This window comes from Triticum dicoccoides, chromosome 4A (genome assembly GCF_002162155.2).
Source record: "Triticum dicoccoides isolate Atlit2015 ecotype Zavitan chromosome 4A, WEW_v2.0, whole genome shotgun sequence".
In the NCBI taxonomy this organism is placed as follows: Eukaryota; Viridiplantae; Streptophyta; class Magnoliopsida; order Poales; family Poaceae; genus Triticum; species Triticum dicoccoides.
Genome location: NC_041386.1, coordinates 303,267,282 through 303,274,670, shown reverse-complemented (window position 1 = coordinate 303,274,670; position 7,389 = coordinate 303,267,282).

The window sequence follows — 7,389 nt, the reverse complement described above, 5'->3', positions numbered from 1 at the left end:
ATTGCATATTAAGGTCAAAATAGCGCTAGCAATATACGAGTCTCATACGATGCCATTTCAACGATTGTACCACAAAATCTCGAAATATTACAAGGTTCAAATTCCAGAGTTATATTGCTCAAATTCGAAGATTACAAGGTTCAAACTGATATTAGAAATGAAATTCTGCTCATCAGCTGCAAACGCTCACGCTGATCCGCTAAACATGGATATCAGAGAGGTTCAAACTAATATCACCGCTTCTAAGTCTGGTTTCGAAACCTCCCAATTTTTGCAAAGGGGTCAGCCACTGAGAAGTCATGTATGGGGTTGACACGATGACTTCCGATTACTCTGTCATCTGAAGTTCCAAAATGAAATACAACATTTTGGAGCCTACTCCCTTCTGTCGCACGCGTCGGCGCTGGTCAACAAACCATTTATTTTTGTGAAATAAATGTAGGGAAAACCTCATTTCCTTCAGCGCCCTTGCTCTTAGAACAAACAACCTGGCGAATATAATCTCTGGTAAGGTCCCTCGGTAGGAGTTCAAAGTAATTTCTTAGAGATGCAGATCTAGGCATTCAACGTGATTGTTAAATTGTATCACATTATCCACCACTGGGCCTAATCTTATCTGCAAAAGAAGAAAACATGTTAGTGCCTACATGCAGTTTTGAACATTACTACAGGCCTATTTGGTTTGCAGTATTTGTAAAATGCACTAACATAGCATCTTCGATCTGACATGATTAACATGGGCATTTGATTACATTCTAGAAAAATGTAGCCTTCTTCACAAGAGGTTAGAGTGGATGAAAAGTTCCCTAAGAAAACTAGTACAGATGAATCCAAAGGAGAAATGCTTATTGATTGTAACCATATGGATCAAGCAACCAATATGGGGGGGGGGGCATGTATGTACTGAAATCCTCCAAAAGAACCTTCAGAAATCGTAGTACATTGTCATTCTAAAGTTGGAAAAAGTTGTCACAATTTGAACTCCCTTATGGTTAACATTTAACAGGAAAGGAACATCACCTCGATATATAGCTTCTCCAGGCACGGAAAGCATCTCAGGAAACTAACAACTTGCTACAGGTTGGGGCCGATAAATTATAGTGCCAAGACCTTCACTGTGCGCAATTTTAGGGTCAAGCTTGTCAGAATCATTTTCTGAATGACAGATGAACAAACACCTTCAAAATTAGAAATAATGTTAATTTGTAGGAGAGGTAGAAGGCGGCTGTTGTACCTGAACGGGTGTGGATCCATTAACAAGTTTAGAGTATTTGTCAGACGAATAGCCCACCACTGTCAATTTTGGCGCAGAAATGACATTAATTCTTGTTGGACCTTGTTGATCAACTACAAGTAATCTCTCAAGTGCAGGTGTGTCCTCAATGACCATACCATGGTATACATCTTCTGATGTCTTCCTGCCGCACCAGCAACACACATAAATAGTTCGGAGAGTCATGAAGGTGACATGGAAGGTACTCAACTCATTGATCGCCTGAAGACGAAGGTACTCAAGTGCAGTACAGCCACGGAGCAGGTGCTCCACGTCACCGTTTGAGAGGCAGACGGCGACGAGCTCGAGGTGCTTAAGTCGTGGTAGAATAAGAGTGGGCGCATCATTAAGGGGGGATGGCAGTTCCTAAACTTGGCGACGCGCAGCGTGGGCGAGAGGCGGAGTGCGGATGTTGGCAGCGACCGCATATGCCCATCATCAAAAGTGATCTCCTCAAGCTGATCTAGGGCGGGGGATCGAAACCAGTCGTCAAGCTTGGCTTGGTCCTTGCCGTTGGAACAGAACTTGCCCATTCTAAGGCCTTTGGTTGGGCCAAGGTGAATGCCGAGGATCTTGGAGAATGCATCCAAGCTTTTGCGATAGCCATGGCAGAGCTCGTGGGTGTCGATGAGGTCGAGAGGATGGAGTTCCATATGGGGCGCCACCGCCGGGAAAGGACGGTTGTCTGCGCCCCATATTTGATTGGGGGGAGGGAGATGATGACTCTCAACATATCATTGGGGAGGCTGCTGATGAAGTCTAGGCCTGCTGGAGTCACTTGCGGTTCTAGCTCGCCCCGCCTCCGCTTGTTGGCAGCCCCGTTCTCCACCTCTGGAGTCTCCTTGTCAGCGGCGCTTTAACAGGGAATAACAATTGGTTGCTTAAATACTACACAATTCATTTGACATTGCTGGGTAAGTCAACATGCAGATAGTTGAAAAGAAAACTTACTTCGAACAAAGTCTAGATGGATGATTTTGTTAGGGAAGTTAGCATATATCTCATGACCAGGCCCTTTTATGTGCAGTGCAATTTTAGTGCCAGCTTCCAGTACATAAAACTTAGAAATTTCTTTCCAAAAGCCAGTGCCAAAATAGGAGTCACCATGTTCATCAAGTCTTACAGTAGCAACGATTGTAAATCCATGGTTTATGTGCAGTATGACATCCGTGCAGCCTTGATCTATGTAAAGGGAAAAATTGTGCACTACATAATCGGTTGCATAGCAAGGGATGTGCTGCAGAAAATGGTAGAATTGTTAAAGAAAATATGGTAACATGCAAATATGGGCCCAAATTGAAAGAACTGTATAGCAGTTGAAATCGAAGAACAAAAATCTATAATTAAACAGATAGGGTAAACATGATGTCATGCAAATATGAGAGTAATCGAAAGAACAATAAATCATTAATTTGCCTAATATAGAAAGAAGAGGGGGGAAATCCCCTTTGATGTATATGGTGCATGTGGCACCTTTTATCCAAATGTAGCAATATTTAGAATATGTTCAGGAAAGTAGGCCATGCCAACCGATTTATGGTGAGATTGAACATACCGCATGCGTCCTCAAGTCATCTGGTACAGTGAGATGGAATCTCTGGCGGAGGTCGCAAAGTCCTGAAGTGTCGACGCACCGTAGATTATATGAATGAAAGAAAACCCTCAAATCAGCTCAAATAAAAATGAGTTCACGGTGATTTCCGCTGGGTGATTAAAGGAGGCAGATGATCTGGGATAAGAGATGACAATATCTCATTAAATTAGTTACCTTGTCGTCCATGAGAAAGAACCCTTAGTACGGCAGATTACCCAACCGAGTGGAGCTGGGTCAACTACGAGCAGTGTCGAGAAAGTCGATGGTGATAGGCGGCGGCAAGCAGAAGTGGCGAAATGCGGTGGCCTTTGCCGGCAGCCTGGCGGCGGCAGCAGGCGGTGAGCTAAGTGTTTACCGCCGCGATAGGCGCTGCCATGGCATAGACGCGGAGGAGCTTGTGTAGGTGCGAATGGGGAACGTACCGGAGGGGGTGACAGGCGGGCTGAGGGTTTTTGTGATGTGGGGATGGTGAGGGTTTTCTTTTTTGAATTGGGTGGTGAGGGTTTTCTGTCCCACAAATAATTTTGGGGGTGACGGTTTGCTAGAGTGAACCGTGTGTGATTGACGCAACAGGAAAAATGAAAGTCATTGCACACGGTTCCAATTTTGGGAACCGTGTGTGCTTGACGTACTACCTCCGTCCTGGTTTATTGGCCCCCCTTTGTATTTTTTACCAAATTTTGACCAAATATTTAACATACTCAGACATAGATAATAGGCGTACACGTACATAAGCATAGTTCAACCATAAGTACACAGTTCAACCGCCATTAAGCATACTCAAGCGTACATAGTTCGATCCATCCCACATCTTATCTCACAGGCCGGCACGATCCTGAAGCTTCTCCAGGTACTCGGCATACACATCGTGCGCCACCCTGCGAGAATACTTCCGCTTGAAGGAGCCAACGGCCCGTCCTCTTGCATGTGCTAGAACACTTAGATACGCATCATGAAGCTTCTGGTTGCAAAATGGGCGTCGATAGCTGTCGTTCCAAGTTTTAATACGCCAGTTATGCATTCCCGCATAAAGCTCCCTCAGTATTTCCCTCTTATACCTCCTATGGACATCTTCATCCTCGTTGTCCACATCGTCAGATAGCACCTATACAAATAGTAAAACAAATTTGGCAACAAATCAATGATTACATGCCATGAAGTAGGATTAGGAATTTATGACTATTTATTTAAACATATCCAGAGATTATGGTTCGATTTTTAAGAACAATCGTCTATGTACAGACCAATCTTGAAGAAAATAATGGCACAAACATATGCAGGTCATTCAAAATCAATTGTCAAGTCCTGACTAGGAATTAGAAGCACGAACACTAAGCCTAGTCAGATTACTATCAGCAATCATTTGCACAGATGAAACAACTAATCACTTATCACTTGTACCATTCAAACAATCAATACACTACATGGATCTAACGAAACTTACTCAGATTTCATGGATTGGGAGAACATAACCATAGGATTTCTATTCGAAAAAGGGGGAGGCAGGAGTAACCAGAGAAACCCTATGATCTATTTGACACATAAATGGGTATCGATGACTAACCAGCTGTCTGACATCGTCAGAGTCGTCGCTGGAGTGGTCGTCGGAGTCGTCGCCAGAGTGGTCGTCGGAGTCGTTGTCGGGGTCGTCACCAGAGTCGGTGTGGAACTCCGCCTCCGGCTGTGGAAGCTCGACGCCATCGACGATGTCAGGGTGCAGCAACAACTCGCCGGCGGTGACAGCAACCTCTGTCTCCATCTCCACACCGTGCTCCGGTGCTTTAGCAGCCCCGGCGTCGCCACTCCCTCTGATGGGGTGCTTCGGCGGCATCCTCAAACACTAACGGCTTTGAGGACTGAGAGCGGCATTGAGGATGCAAGCGGAGAGAGAGGATTGTGTGTGTGGCGAGGATGGGGGGTGCGGCCGCTCGGGCGCACCATTAATATGGAGTAGTGGGAGTTGTGGGAGAGCGACGGGCGGCGGTCAAACCAATGGATCGCCTCTCGGTGAGCCTGCGCACCAGACTGCTGGCATGCCTACCAAAGTTTCACACAGCTACTAGCATGCCTCCCGACGACACTGTGCAGCAAGCACGCCTCTGTCAATTCACACACCTGCACACATGCCTCCCCGTCTTCCTACGCGGCGGATTACTCGCATGCGTCCTGTCAACTCACGCCTGCTTGCACGGCACACGGGTCACGCGGCGGCATGTATATTGCTTTTCTATTTGGATGATTAATGTTGTAGCTTTATTGCTTAACCGAAGAATGGCACGTATCCTTTGTTGGTCTAATGCTCACGGTTTGAATAAATAATCCGTTTGGGATATTGGTTCCGAATTATTAATAATATCCCATTTGTATTAGATAAAGATTACATCAAAACTGGTCTCAAATTTGACAAAAAGTATAATGCCACTTTGTATTGGTGTCCATATGACAACACGATAAGTTTCATGAACTTCAAATAAGGTTTGGATGTACTAGAATATAAAAATCAAGATTCTCAATGTTTGAAATTTTTTGCACGGGGAGTAAACATGCACCCAGTGAGACACATGTGTTTTTGCAATCCATTTAGGTGCACTGTCACGTGTGCATGTAGCTCAAATTTGATTTTTTTACACATTGTACCCATAGAAAATCAATCAATTAATGTACTAAAACTTCTTAATGATCTCTGTGTTTTTTTTAATTAAAACGTCCCTACTTTGGTAACATATGTCCACCGTGGGATAATTAATTTAACATGCATCGTAGTTGCGGTGGATTCGCAGTGTGTGTGTGGGTGTGTGCGCCTGGGGGTGGCGGGTGGCTCGCAGTACACTACGAGTTGTGAGACACCGTGTGGTTGGCCGTTTTGTTAGGCAGGCCGGTGCCACATCAGAGTCGTGAAATCATTATTTAAAACATTACACAACGCTTTCATGCATACATGTTTTGGCCACATGCAGTCCATGATTGTCCTACACGACACTCGATACTCGTGTGTGACGCTTTCTGTGGGCCTGCAAGGTCGTCGTCCATCACTTTGACAAACAGCCACCAGTGAGGTTAATTTGACCGGCAAGGTAGAATCATTTTTGTTTGTGTTATGGTGGTATATAGTACGCGTCTAAGAGGTGGGAGGGGACTAGCATATATACTATACGTATGCGTCTGTGAACAAGGACACCTCACCCAGTGTCGGGACTTTTTGGTTTCCGAGGCATGTGCCACATAAAAATTGTGAAATTGGCTATTCAAACATCACACAACACCTTTTTGGGCCACATGCATGCACACGGTGGTTATCCTAGCTAGGACACTCACGTGTGACGCTTCCATCTGTGGGCCCACGAGGCCATCGTCGATGCATGCATACATCACTTTGACCTACATCGGGAGAGGTTAATTAATTTCACCATCGATGAGGATTCTTTTGGGATGTACATATATTATGGCAAGAGCATATAGTATGTGGTGAAGAGGGGGGAAGGGGACCATCATATGTAGTATGCTTCATGAACCTCGCTCTGTGTGGGTGCATGGTTTACGGTTTTTGAGGCATGTGGCACATCAAAGTTGTGCATTTTGGGTATTCAACATATATATGTTTGGCCCACATGCAAAGCGGTGGTGGTTGCTCTCTCGCACCCACTTAAGCGGTTATCAGGGATATCGATGCTTACCAACTGTGGGCCCGCTTGGTCCATCGCTACTTTTTTCCTGACAATAAGAGAGGTTAATTTGACTAAGGAGGGGATTATTATTTTTTCTCTGGGATGACATGCATGATATAGTTTGAGCACACACACATGCATGTCTACGCATGAATCCCTCCCATCGAGTCGAAGTGGCTAGTACAACGACACATCATGAACCGATCTCGCTCTGTGTGGGGAGCTAGTGTATGATTTTTGACGCATGCGCCACATCAATGTTGTGAAATGGTATTCAAACAAGCATGCACGCATCACCTCCATACATATGCATGTAGTGGTTGCCTTCGAACGGTACACTTCCTCGCGTGGTTATCGGCGACAAGCCTGTATATTCATGGGCCCACGTGGACATCCATGATCACCTTGACCAACAACAAGATAGGTTACCATGGCAGATTCTTCATATGGTTCCTGTTATCGTAGTTTAGGTCATGGTGAGATTCAGACCTTAAGTTTGAGCGCATATACTATGCACGCATGCATGCATGAATCCCCGTCGTTGGCTTGAAGTGTGGTGTAACATACATATGCATCGTCAACCTAACCCTCACTCAGTGTGGGGATTTCTAGTTCGAAATCACGGTGCCACATCAAAGTTGTTCCATTGTTACTCAAAAACACACCTCTCCATACATATGTTTGGGCCACACACATGCAGTGATTGTTTTCGGGGACTAGCTACTTGAATGATTATTGGCGAGCTAGCCCATCTCCGGGGTCGCATGGACGGCCATCACTTTGACCAACAATAAGAGAGAGGTTGTATGACCAAGGTGGATTATTCTTGGTCCATTTTACGATCCATCTTGGTGAGA